Source organism: Leopardus geoffroyi, chromosome D3 (assembly GCF_018350155.1).
Source record: "Leopardus geoffroyi isolate Oge1 chromosome D3, O.geoffroyi_Oge1_pat1.0, whole genome shotgun sequence".
NCBI lineage: Eukaryota > Metazoa > Chordata > Mammalia > Carnivora > Felidae > Leopardus > Leopardus geoffroyi.
In genome coordinates this window covers 1-12,104 of record NC_059339.1, presented here as the reverse complement: position 1 = coordinate 12,104, position 12,104 = coordinate 1, and positions in this window count along the sequence as shown.

The following is a 12,104-nucleotide window of genomic DNA, read 5'->3' as shown; positions in this document are numbered from 1 at the left end:
AGGGTCCCGGTTCGGGGTAGGGTTAGGGTTAGGGTTAGGTCCCAGGAGGCTCCAGGCGCCGAAACCACAGCAGCGCAGTGGTCTCCGCGAAGGGGTCAGTTGAGGGCACAAGGGACGGTGCCGTTCACGATTCGTCTTTGGCTGCCAAGGCCAAACACGTCGATCCGCCCCTGGACGAGGAGGCCTCTGGAATCCTCTCGGGCAGCTGCAGCCGGGCCTGGGAAACGACATGGTGAGCTTCCGGGTTCCATGCCGAGTCAGCCTGTACCGCTTCTGGAACCCAGGCGCGTGGTGTTGTCAGACGTTGGAATTGGGTCCCCATGGGGAGAGAGCCTTAGCTAGGGTTAGGGTTCGGCCCAGGGACGTCGCCAGGGCCGAAGCGACTCCGGTCTCGTGATCTCCCTCGAGGGCTGAAGTGAGGGCCCATGCCAGAAGGCGGCTCAATTGCAGGGTTAGGGTTCGAGGCAGGCTTAGGTTTCGGTGGAGGGTCCCGGTTCGGGGTAGGGTTAGGGTTAGGGTTCGGTCCCAGGAGGCTCCAGGCGCCGAAACCAGCGCTGAGCAGTGGTCTCCGCGAAGGGGTCAGTTGAGGGCACAAGGGACGGTGCCGGTCACGATTCGTCTTTGGCTGCCAAGGCCAAACACGTCGATCCGCCCCTGGTCGAGGAGGCCTCTGGAATCCTCTCGGGCAGCTGCAGCCGGGCCTGGGAAACGACATGGTGAGCTTCCAGGTTCCATGCCGAGTCAGCCTGCACCGCTTCTGGAACCCAGGCGCGTGGTGTTGTCAGACGTTGGAATTGGGTCCCCATGGGGAGAGAGCCTTAGCTAGGGTTAGGGTTCGGCCCAGGGACGTCGCCAGGGCCGAAGCGACTCCGGTCTCGTGATCTCCCTCGAGGGCTGAAGTGAGGGCCCATGCCAGAAGGCGGCTCAATTGCAGGGTTAGGGTTCGAGGCAGGCTTAGGTTTCGGTGGAGGGTCCCGGTTCGGGGTAGGGTTAGGGTTAGGGTTCGGTCCCAGGAGGCTCCAGGCGCCGAAACCAGCGCTGAGCAGTGGTCTCCGCGAAGGGGTCAGTTGAGGGCACAAGGGACGGTGCCGGTCACGATTCGTCTTTGGCTGCCAAGGCCACACACGTCGATCCGCCCCTTGTCGAGGAGGCCTCCGGAATCCTCTCGGGCAGCTGCAGCCGGGCCTGGGAAACGACATGGTGAGCTTCCAGGTTCCATGCCGAGTCAGCCTGCACCGCTTCTGGAACCCAGGCGCGTGGTGTTGTCAGACGTTGGAATTGGGTCCCCATGGGGAGAGAGCCTTAGCTAGGGTTAGGGTTCGGTCCAGGGACGTCGCCAGGGCCGAAGCGACTCCGGTCTCGTGATCTCCCTCGAGGGCTGAAGTGAGGGCCCATGCCAGAAGGCGGCTCAATTGCAGGGTTAGGGTTCGAGGCAGGCTTAGGTTTCGGTGGAGGGTCCCGGTTCGGGGTAGGGTTAGGGTTAGGGTTCGGTCCCAGGAGGCTCCAGGCGCCGAAACCACAGCAGCGCAGTGGTCTCCGCGAAGGGGTCAGTTGAGGGCACAAGGGACGGTGCCGTTCACGATTCGTCTTTGGCTGCCAAGGCCAAACACGTCGATCCGCCCCTGGACGAGGAGGCCTCTGGAATCCTCTCGGGCAGCTGCAGCCGGGCCTGGGAAACGACATGGTGAGCTTCCAGGTTCCATGCCGAGTCAGCCTGCACCGCTTCTGGAACCCAGGCGCGTGGTGTTGTCAGACGTTGGAATTGGGTCCCCATGGGGAGAGAGCCTTAGCTAGGGTTAGGGTTCGGCCCAGGGACGTCGCCAGGGCCGAAGCGACTCCGGTCTCGTGATCTCCCTCGAGGGCTGAAGTGAGGGCCCATGCCAGAAGGCGGCTCAATTGCAGGGTTAGGGTTCGAGGCAGGCTTAGGTTTCGGTGGAGGGTCCCGGTTCGGGGTAGGGTTAGGGTTAGGGTTCGGTCCCAGGAGGCTCCAGGCGCCGAAACCAGCGCTGGGCAGTGGTCTCCGCGAAGGGGTCAGTTGAGGGCACAAGGGACGGTGCCGGTCACGATTCGTCTTTGGCTGCCAAGGCCACACACGTCGATCCGCCCCTGGACGAGGAGGCCTCCGGAATCCTCTCGGGCAGCTGCAGCCGGGCCTGGGAAACGACATGGTGAGCTTCCAGGTTCCATGCCGAGTCAGCCTGCACCGCTTCTGGAACCCAGGCGCGTGGTGTTGTCAGACGTTGGAATTGGGTCCCCATGGGGAGAGAGCCTTAGCTAGGGTTAGGGTTCGGCCCAGGGACGTCGCCAGGGCCGAAGCGACTCCGGTCTCGTGATCTCCCTCGAGGGCTGAAGTGAGGGCCCATGCCAGAAGGCGGCTCAATTGCAGGGTTAGGGTTCGAGGCAGGCTTAGGTTTCGGTGGAGGGTCCCGGTTCGGGGTAGGGTTAGGGTTAGGGTTCGGTCCCAGGAGGCTCCAGGCGCCGAAACCAGCGCTGAGCAGTGGTCTCCGCGAAGGGGTCAGTTGAGGGCACAAGGGACGGTGCCGGTCACGATTCGTCTTTGGCTGCCAAGGCCAAACACGTCGATCCGCCCCTTGTCGAGGAGGCCTCTGGAATCCTCTCGGGCAGCTGCAGCCGGGCCTGGGAAACGACATGGTGAGCTTCCAGGTTCCATGCCGAGTCAGCCTGCACCGCTTCTGGAACCCAGGCGCGTGGTGTTGTCAGACGTTGGAATTGGGTCCCCATGGGGAGAGAGCCTTAGCTAGGGTTAGGGTTCGGTCCAGGGACGTCGCCAGGGCCGAAGCGACTCCGGTCTCGTGATCTCCCTCGAGGGCTGAAGTGAGGGCCCATGCCAGAAGGCGGCTCAATTGCAGGGTTAGGGTTCGAGGCAGGCTTAGGTTTCGGTGGAGGGTCCCGGTTCGGGGTAGGGTTAGGGTTAGGGTTCGGTCCCAGGAGGCTCCAGGCGCCGAAACCAGAGCTGGGCAGTGGTCTCCGCGAAGGGGTCAGTTGAGGGCACAAGGGACGGTGCCGGTCACGATTCGTCTTTGGCTGCCAAGGCCAAACACGTCGATCCGCCCCTGGACGAGGAGGCCTCCGGAATCCTCTCGGGCAGCTGCAGCCGGGCCTGGGAAACGACATGGTGAGCTTCCAGGTTCCATGCCGAGTCAGCCTGCACCGCTTCTGGAACCCAGGCGCGTGTTGTTGTCAGACGTTGGAATTGGGTCCCCATGGGGAGAGAGCCTTAGCTAGGGTTAGGGTTCGGCCAGGGACGTCGCCAGGGCCGAAGCGACTCCGGTCTCGTGATCTCCCTCGAGGGCTGAAGTGAGGGCCCATGCCAGAAGGCGGCTCAATTGCAGGGTTAGGGTTCGAGGCAGGCTTAGGTTTCGGTGGAGGGTCCCGGTTCGGGGTAGGGTTAGGGTTAGGGTTCGGTCCCAGGAGGCTCCAGGCGCCGAAACCAGAGCTGGGCAGTGGTCTCCGCGAAGGGGTCAGTTGAGGGCACAAGGGACGGTGCCGGTCACGATTCGTCTTTGGCTGCCAAGGCCACACACGTCGATCCGCCCCTGGTCGAGGAGGCCTCCGGAATCCTCTCGGGCAGCTGCAGCCGGGCCTGGGAAACGACATGGTGAGCTTCCAGGTTCCATGCCGAGTCAGCCTGCACCGCTTCTGGACCCCAGGCGCGTGGTGTTGTCAGACGTTGGAATTGGGTCCCCATGGGGAGAGAGCCTTAGCTAGGGTTAGGGTTCGGTCCAGGGACGTCGCCAGGGCCGAAGCGACTCCGGTCTCGTGATCTCCCTCGAGGGCTGAAGTGAGGGCCCATGCCAGAAGGCGGCTCAATTGCAGGGTTAGGGTTCGAGGCAGGCTTAGGTTTCGGTGGAGGGTCCCGGTTCGGGGTAGGGTTAGGGTTAGGGTTCGGTCCCAGGAGGCTCCAGGCGCCGAAACCACAGCAGCGCAGTGGTCTCCGCGAAGGGGTCAGTTGAGGGCACAAGGGACGGTGCCGGTCACGATTCGTCTTTGGCTGCCAGGCCACACACGTCGATCCGCCCCTTGTCGAGGAGGCCTCCGGAATCCTCTCGGGCAGCTGCAGCCGGGCCTGGGAAACGACATGGTGAGCTTCCCGGTTCCATGCCGAGTCAGCCTGCACCGCTTCTGGAACCCAGGCGCGTGGTGTTGTCAGACGTTGGAATTGGGTCCCCATGGGGAGAGAGCCTTAGCTAGGGTTAGGGTTCGGCCCAGGGACGTCGCCAGGGCCGAAGCGACTCCGGTCTCGTGATCTCCCTCGAGGGCTGAAGTGAGGGCCCATGCCAGAAGGCGGCTCAATTGCAGGGTTAGGGTTCGAGGCAGGCTTAGGTTTCGGTGGAGGGTCCCGGTTCGGGGTAGGGTTAGGGTTAGGGTTAGCTCCCAGGAGGCTCCAGGCGCCGAAACCACAGCAGCGCAGTGGTCTCCGCGAAGGGGTCAGTTGAGGGCACAAGGGACGGTGCCGTTCAGGATTCGTCTGTGGCTGCCAAGGCCAAACACGTCGATCCGCCCCTGGACGAGGAGGCCTCTGGAATCCTCTCGGGCAGCTGCAGCCGGGCCTGGGAAACGACATGGTGAGCTTCCAGGTTCCATGCCGAGTCAGCCTGTACCGCTTCTTGAACCCAGGCGCGTGGTGTTGTCAGACGTTGGAATTGGGTCCCCATGGGGAGAGAGCCTTAGCTAGGGTTAGGGTTCGGCCCAGGGACGTCGCCAGGGCCGAAGCGACTCCGGTCTCGTGATCTCCCTCGAGGGCTGAAGTGAGGGCCCATGCCAGAAGGCGGCTCAATTGCAGGGTTAGGGTTCGAGGCAGGCTTAGGTTTCGGTGGAGGGTCCCGGTTCGGGGTAGGGTTAGGGTTAGGGTTCGGTCCCAGGAGGCTCCAGGCGCCGAAACCAGCGCTGAGCAGTGGTCTCCGCGAAGGGGTCAGTTGAGGGCACAAGGGACGGTGCCGGTCACGATTCGTCTTTGGCTGCCAAGGCCAAACACGTCGATCCGCCCCTTGTCGAGGAGGCCTCTGGAATCCTCTCGGGCAGCTGCAGCCGGGCCTGGGAAACGACATGGTGAGCTTCCAGGTTCCATGCCGAGTCAGCCTGCACCGCTTCTGGAACCCAGGCGCGTGGTGTTGTCAGACGTTGGAATTGGGTCCCCATGGGGAGAGAGCCTTAGCTAGGGTTAGGGTTCGGTCCAGGGACGTCGCCAGGGCCGAAGCGACTCCGGTCTCGTGATCTCCCTCGAGGGCTGAAGTGAGGGCCCATGCCAGAAGGCGGCTCAATTGCAGGGTTAGGGTTCGAGGCAGGCTTAGGTTTCGGTGGAGGGTCCCGGTTCGGGGTAGGGTTAGGGTTAGGGTTCGGTCCCAGGAGGCTCCAGGCGCCGAAACCAGAGCTGGGCAGTGGTCTCCGCGAAGGGGTCAGTTGAGGGCACAAGGGACGGTGCCGGTCACGATTCGTCTTTGGCTGCCAAGGCCACACACGTCGATCCGCCCCTGGACGAGGAGGCCTCCGGAATCCTCTCGGGCAGCTGCAGCCGGGCCTGGGAAACGACATGGTGAGCTTCCAGGTTCCATGCCGAGTCAGCCTGCACCGCTTCTGGAACCCAGGCGCGTGGTGTTGTCAGACGTTGGAATTGGGTCCCCATGGGGAGAGAGCCTTAGCTAGGGTTAGGGTTCGGTCCAGGGACGTCGCCAGGGCCGAAGCGACTCCGGTCTCGTGATCTCCCTCGAGGGCTGAAGTGAGGGCCCATGCCAGAAGGCGGCTCAATTGCAGGGTTAGGGTTCGAGGCAGGCTTAGGTTTCGGTGGAGGGTCCCGGTTCGGGGTAGGGTTAGGGTTAGGGTTCGGTCCCAGGAGGCTCCAGGCGCCGAAACCAGAGCTGGGCAGTGGTCTCCGCGAAGGGGTCAGTTGAGGGCACAAGGGACGGTGCCGGTCACGATTCGTCTTTGGCTGCCAAGGCCACACACGTCGATCCGCCCCTGGACGAGGAGGCCTCCGGAATCCTCTCGGGCAGCTGCAGCCGGGCCTGGGAAACGACATGGTGAGCTTCCAGGTTCCATGCCGAGTCAGCCTGCACCGCTTCTGGAACCCAGGCGCGTGGTGTTGTCAGACGTTGGAATTGGGTCCCCATGGGGAGAGAGCCTTAGCTAGGGTTAGGGTTCGGTCCAGGGACGTCGCCAGGGCCGAAGCGACTCCGGTCTCGTGATCTCCCTCGAGGGCTGAAGTGAGGGCCCATGCCAGAAGGCGGCTCAATTGCAGGGTTAGGGTTCGAGGCAGGCTTAGGTTTCGGTGGAGGGTCCCGGTTCGGGGTAGGGTTAGGGTTAGGGTTCGGTCCCAGGAGGCTCCAGGCGCCGAAACCAGAGCAGCGCAGTGGTCTCCGCGAAGGGGTCAGTTGAGGGCACAAGGGACGGTGCCGGTCACGATTCGTCTTTGGCTGCCAAGGCCACACACGTCGATCCGCCCCTGGTCGAGGAGGCCTCCGGAATCCTCTCGGGCAGCTGCAGCCGGGCCTGGGAAACGACATGGTGAGCTTCCAGGTTCCATGCCGAGTCAGCCTGCACCGCTTCTGGAACCCAGGCGCGTGGTGTTGTCAGACGTTGGAATTGGGTCCCCATGGGGAGAGAGCCTTAGCTAGGGTTAGGGTTCGGCCCAGGGACGTCGCCAGGGCCGAAGCGACTCCGGTCTCGTGATCTCCCTCGAGGGCTGAAGTGAGGGCCCATGCCAGAAGGCGGCTCAATTGCAGGGTTAGGGTTCGAGGCAGGCTTAGGTTTCGGTGGAGGGTCCCGGTTCGGGGTAGGGTTAGGGTTAGGGTTCGGTCCCAGGAGGCTCCAGGCGCCGAAACCAGCGCTGAGCAGTGGTCTCCGCGAAGGGGTCAGTTGAGGGCACAAGGGACGGTGCCGGTCACGATTCGTCTTTGGCTGCCAAGGCCAAACACGTCGATCCGCCCCTGGTCGAGGAGGCCTCTGGAATCCTCTCGGGCAGCTGCAGCCGGGCCTGGGAAACGACATGGTGAGCTTCCAGGTTCCATGCCGAGTCAGCCTGCACCGCTTCTGGAACCCAGGCGCGTGGTGTTGTCAGACGTTGGAATTGGGTCCCCATGGGGAGAGAGCCTTAGCTAGGGTTAGGGTTCGGTCCAGGGACGTCGCCAGGGCCGAAGCGACTCCGGTCTCGTGATCTCCCTCGAGGGCTGAAGTGAGGGCCCATGCCAGAAGGCGGCTCAATTGCAGGGTTAGGGTTCGAGGCAGGCTTAGGTTTCGGTGGAGGGTCCCGGTTCGGGGTAGGGTTAGGGTTAGGGTTCGGTCCCAGGAGGCTCCAGGCGCCGAAACCAGCGCTGGGCAGTGGTCTCCGCGAAGGGGTCAGTTGAGGGCACAAGGGACGGTGCCGGTCACGATTCGTCTTTGGCTGCCAAGGCCACACACGTCGATCCGCCCCTGGTCGAGGAGGCCTCCGGAATCCTCTCGGGCAGCTGCAGCCGGGCCTGGGAAACGACATGGTGAGCTTCCAGGTTCCATGCCGAGTCAGCCTGCACTGCTTCTGGAACCCAGGCGCGTGGTGTTGTCAGACGTTGGAATTGGGTCCCCATGGGGAGAGAGCCTTAGCTAGGGTTAGGGTTCGGTCCAGGGACGTCGCCAGGGCCGAAGCGACTCCGGTCTCGTGATCTCCCTCGAGGGCTGAAGTGAGGGCCCATGCCAGAAGGCGGCTCAATTGCAGGGTTAGGGTTCGAGGCAGGCTTAGGTTTCGGTGGAGGGTCCCGGTTCGGGGTAGGGTTAGGGTTAGGGTTCGGTCCCAGGAGGCTCCAGGCGCCGAAACCAGAGCTGGGCAGTGGTCTCCGCGAAGGGGTCAGTTGAGGGCACAAGGGACGGTGCCGGTCACGATTCGTCTTTGGCTGCCAAGGCCACACACGTCGATCCGCCCCTGGTCGAGGAGGCCTCCGGAATCCTCTCGGGCAGCTGCAGCCGGGCCTGGGAAACGACATGGTGAGCTTCCAGGTTCCATGCCGAGTCAGCCTGCACCGCTTCTGGAACCCAGGCGCGTGGTGTTGTCAGACGTTGGAATTGGGTCCCCATGGGGAGAGAGCCTTAGCTAGGGTTAGGGTTCGGTCCAGGGACGTCGCCAGGGCCGAAGCGACTCCGGTCTCGTGATCTCCCTCGAGGGCTGAAGTGAGGGCCCATGCCAGAAGGCGGCTCAATTGCAGGGTTAGGGTTCGAGGCAGGCTTAGGTTTCGGTGGAGGGTCCCGGTTCGGGGTAGGGTTAGGGTTAGGGTTCGGTCCCAGGAGGCTCCAGGCGCCGAAACCACAGCAGCGCAGTGGTCTCCGCGAAGGGGTCAGTTGAGGGCACAAGGGACGGTGCCGGTCACGATTCGTCTTTGGCTGCCAAGGCCACACACGTCGATCCGCCCCTTGTCGAGGAGGCCTCCGGAATCCTCTCGGGCAGCTGCAGCCGGGCCTGGGAAACGACATGGTGAGCTTCCCGGTTCCATGCCGAGTCAGCCTGCACCGCTTCTGGAACCCAGGCGCGTGGTGTTGTCAGACGTTGGAATTGGGTCCCCATGGGGAGAGAGCCTTAGCTAGGGTTAGGGTTCGGTCCAGGGACGTCGCCAGGGCCGAAGCGACTCCGGTCTCGTGATCTCCCTCGAGGGCTGAAGTGAGGGCCCATGCCAGAAGGCGGCTCAATTGCAGGGTTAGGGTTCGAGGCAGGCTTAGGTTTCGGTGGAGGGTCCCGGTTCGGGGTAGGGTTAGGGTTAGGGTTCGGTCCCAGGAGGCTCCAGGCGCCGAAACCAGCGCTGAGCAGTGGTCTCCGCGAAGGGGTCAGTTGAGGGCACAAGGGACGGTGCCGTTCACGATCCGTCTTTGGCTGCCAAGGCCAAACACGTCGATCCGCCCCTGGACGAGGAGGCCTCTGGAATCCTCTCGGGCAGCTGCAGCCGGGCCTGGGAAACGACATGGTGAGCTTCCAGGTTCCATGCCGAGTCAGCCTGTACCGCTTCTTGAACCCAGGCGCGTGGTGTTGTCAGACGTTGGAATTGGGTCCCCATGGGGAGAGAGCCTTAGCTAGGGTTAGGGTTCGGCCCAGGGACGTCGCCAGGGCCGAAGCGACTCCGGTCTCGTGATCTCCCTCGAGGGCTGAAGTGAGGGCCCATGCCAGAAGGCGGCTCAATTGCAGGGTTAGGGTTCGAGGCAGGCTTAGGTTTCGGTGGAGGGTCCCGGTTCGGGGTAGGGTTAGGGTTAGGGTTCGGTCCCAGGAGGCTCCAGGCGCCGAAACCAGCGCTGAGCAGTGGTCTCCGCGAAGGGGTCAGTTGAGGGCACAAGGGACGGTGCCGGTCACGATTCGTCTTTGGCTGCCAAGGCCAAACACGTCGATCCGCCCCTTGTCGAGGAGGCCTCTGGAATCCTCTCGGGCAGCTGCAGCCGGGCCTGGGAAACGACATGGTGAGCTTCCAGGTTCCATGCCGAGTCAGCCTGCACCGCTTCTGGAACCCAGGCGCGTGGTGTTGTCAGACGTTGGAATTGGGTCCCCATGGGGAGAGAGCCTTAGCTAGGGTTAGGGTTCGGTCCAGGGACGTCGCCAGGGCCGAAGCGACTCCGGTCTCGTGATCTCCCTCGAGGGCTGAAGTGAGGGCCCATGCCAGAAGGCGGCTCAATTGCAGGGTTAGGGTTCGAGGCAGGCTTAGGTTTCGGTGGAGGGTCCCGGTTCGGGGTAGGGTTAGGGTTAGGGTTCGGTCCCAGGAGGCTCCAGGCGCCGAAACCAGAGCTGAGCAGTGGTCTCCGCGAAGGGGTCAGTTGAGGGCACAAGGGACGGTGCCGGTCACGATTCGTCTTTGGCTGCCAAGGCCAAACACGTCGATCCGCCCCTGGACGAGGAGGCCTCCGGAATCCTCTCGGGCAGCTGCAGCCGGGCCTGGGAAACGACATGGTGAGCTTCCAGGTTCCATGCCGAGTCAGCCTGCACCGCTTCTGGAACCCAGGCGCGTGGTGTTGTCAGACGTTGGAATTGGGTCCCCATGGGGAGAGAGCCTTAGCTAGGGTTAGGGTTCGGCCCAAGGACGTCGCCAGGGCCGAAGCGACTCCGGTCTCGTGATCTCCCTCGAGGGCTGAAGTGAGGGCCCATGCCAGAAGGCGGCTCAATTGCAGGGTTAGGGTTCGAGGCAGGCTTAGGTTTCGGTGGAGGGTCCCGGTTCGGGGTAGGGTTAGGGTTAGGGTTCGGTCCCAGGAGGCTCCAGGCGCCGAAACCAGAGCTGGGCAGTGGTCTCCGCGAAGGGGTCAGTTGAGGGCACAAGGGACGGTGCCGGTCACGATTCGTCTTTGGCTGCCAAGGCCACACACGTCGATCCGCCCCTGGTCGAGGAGGCCTCCGGAATCCTCTCGGGCAGCTGCAGCCGGGCCTGGGAAACGACATGGTGAGCTTCCAGGTTCCATGCCGAGTCAGCCTGCACCGCTTCTGGAACCCAGGCGCGTGGTGTTGTCAGACGTTGGAATTGGGTCCCCATGGGGAGAGAGCCTTAGCTAGGGTTAGGGTTCGGTCCAGGGACGTCGCCAGGGCCGAAGCGACTCCGGTCTCGTGATCTCCCTCGAGGGCTGAAGTGAGGGCCCATGCCAGAAGGCGGCTCAATTGCAGGGTTAGGGTTCGAGGCAGGCTTAGGTTTCGGTGGAGGGTCCCGGTTCGGGGTAGGGTTAGGGTTAGGGTTCGGTCCCAGGAGGCTCCAGGCGCCGAAACCAGAGCAGCGCAGTGGTCTCCGCGAAGGGGTCAGTTGAGGGCACAAGGGACGGTGCCGGTCACGATTCGTCTTTGGCTGCCAAGGCCAAACACGTCGATCCGCCCCTGGTCGAGGAGGCCTCTGGAATCCTCTCGGGCAGCTGCAGCCGGGCCTGGGAAACGACATGGTGAGCTTCCAGGTTCCATGCCGAGTCAGCCTGCACCGCTTCTGGAACCCAGGCGCGTGGTGTTGTCAGACGTTGGAATTGGGTCCCCATGGGGAGAGAGCCTTAGCTAGGGTTAGGGTTCGGTCCAGGGACGTCGCCAGGGCCGAAGCGACTCCGGTCTCGTGATCTCCCTCGAGGGCTGAAGTGAGGGCCCATGCCAGAAGGCGGCTCAATTGCAGGGTTAGGGTTCGAGGCAGGCTTAGGTTTCGGTGGAGGGTCCCGGTTCGGGGTAGGGTTAGGGTTAGGGTTCGGTCCCAGGAGGCTCCAGGCGCCGAAACCAGCGCTGGGCAGTGGTCTCCGCGAAGGGGTCAGTTGAGGGCACAAGGGACGGTGCCGTTCACGATTCGTCTTTGGCTGCCAAGGCCAAACACGTCGATCCGCCCCTGGACGAGGAGGCCTCTGGAATCCTCTCGGGCAGCTGCAGCCGGGCCTGGGAAACGACATGGTGAGCTTCCAGGTTCCATGCCGAGTCAGCCTGTACCGCTTCTGGAACCCAGGCGCGTGGTGTTGTCAGACGTTGGAATTGGGTCCCCATGGGGAGAGAGCCTTAGCTAGGGTTAGGGTTCGGCCCAGGGACGTCGCCAGGGCCGAAGCGACTCCGGTCTCGTGATCTCCCTCGAGGGCTGAAGTGAGGGCCCATGCCAGAAGGCGGCTCAATTGCAGGGTTAGGGTTCGAGGCAGGCTTAGGTTTCGGTGGAGGGTCCCGGTTCGGGGTAGGGTTAGGGTTAGGGTTCGGTCCCAGGAGGCTCCAGGCGCCGAAACCAGCGCTGGGCAGTGGTCTCCGCGAAGGGGTCAGTTGAGGGCACAAGGGACGGTGCCGGTCACGATTCGTCTTTGGCTGCCAAGGCCACACACGTCGATCCGCCCCTTGTCGAGGAGGCCTCCGGAATCCTCTCGGGCAGCTGCAGCCGGGCCTGGGAAACGACATGGTGAGCTTCCAGGTTCCATGCCGAGTCAGCCTGCACCGCTTCTGGAACCCAGGCGCGTGGTGTTGTCAGACGTTGGAATTGGGTCCCCATGGGGAGAGAGCCTTAGCTAGGGTTAGGGTTCGGTCCAGGGACGTCGCCAGGGCCGAAGCGACTCCGGTCTCGTGATCTCCCTCGAGGGCTGAAGTGAGGGCCCATGCCAGAAGGCGGCTCAATTGCAGGGTTAGGGTTCGAGGCAGGCTTAGGTTTCGGTGGAGGGTC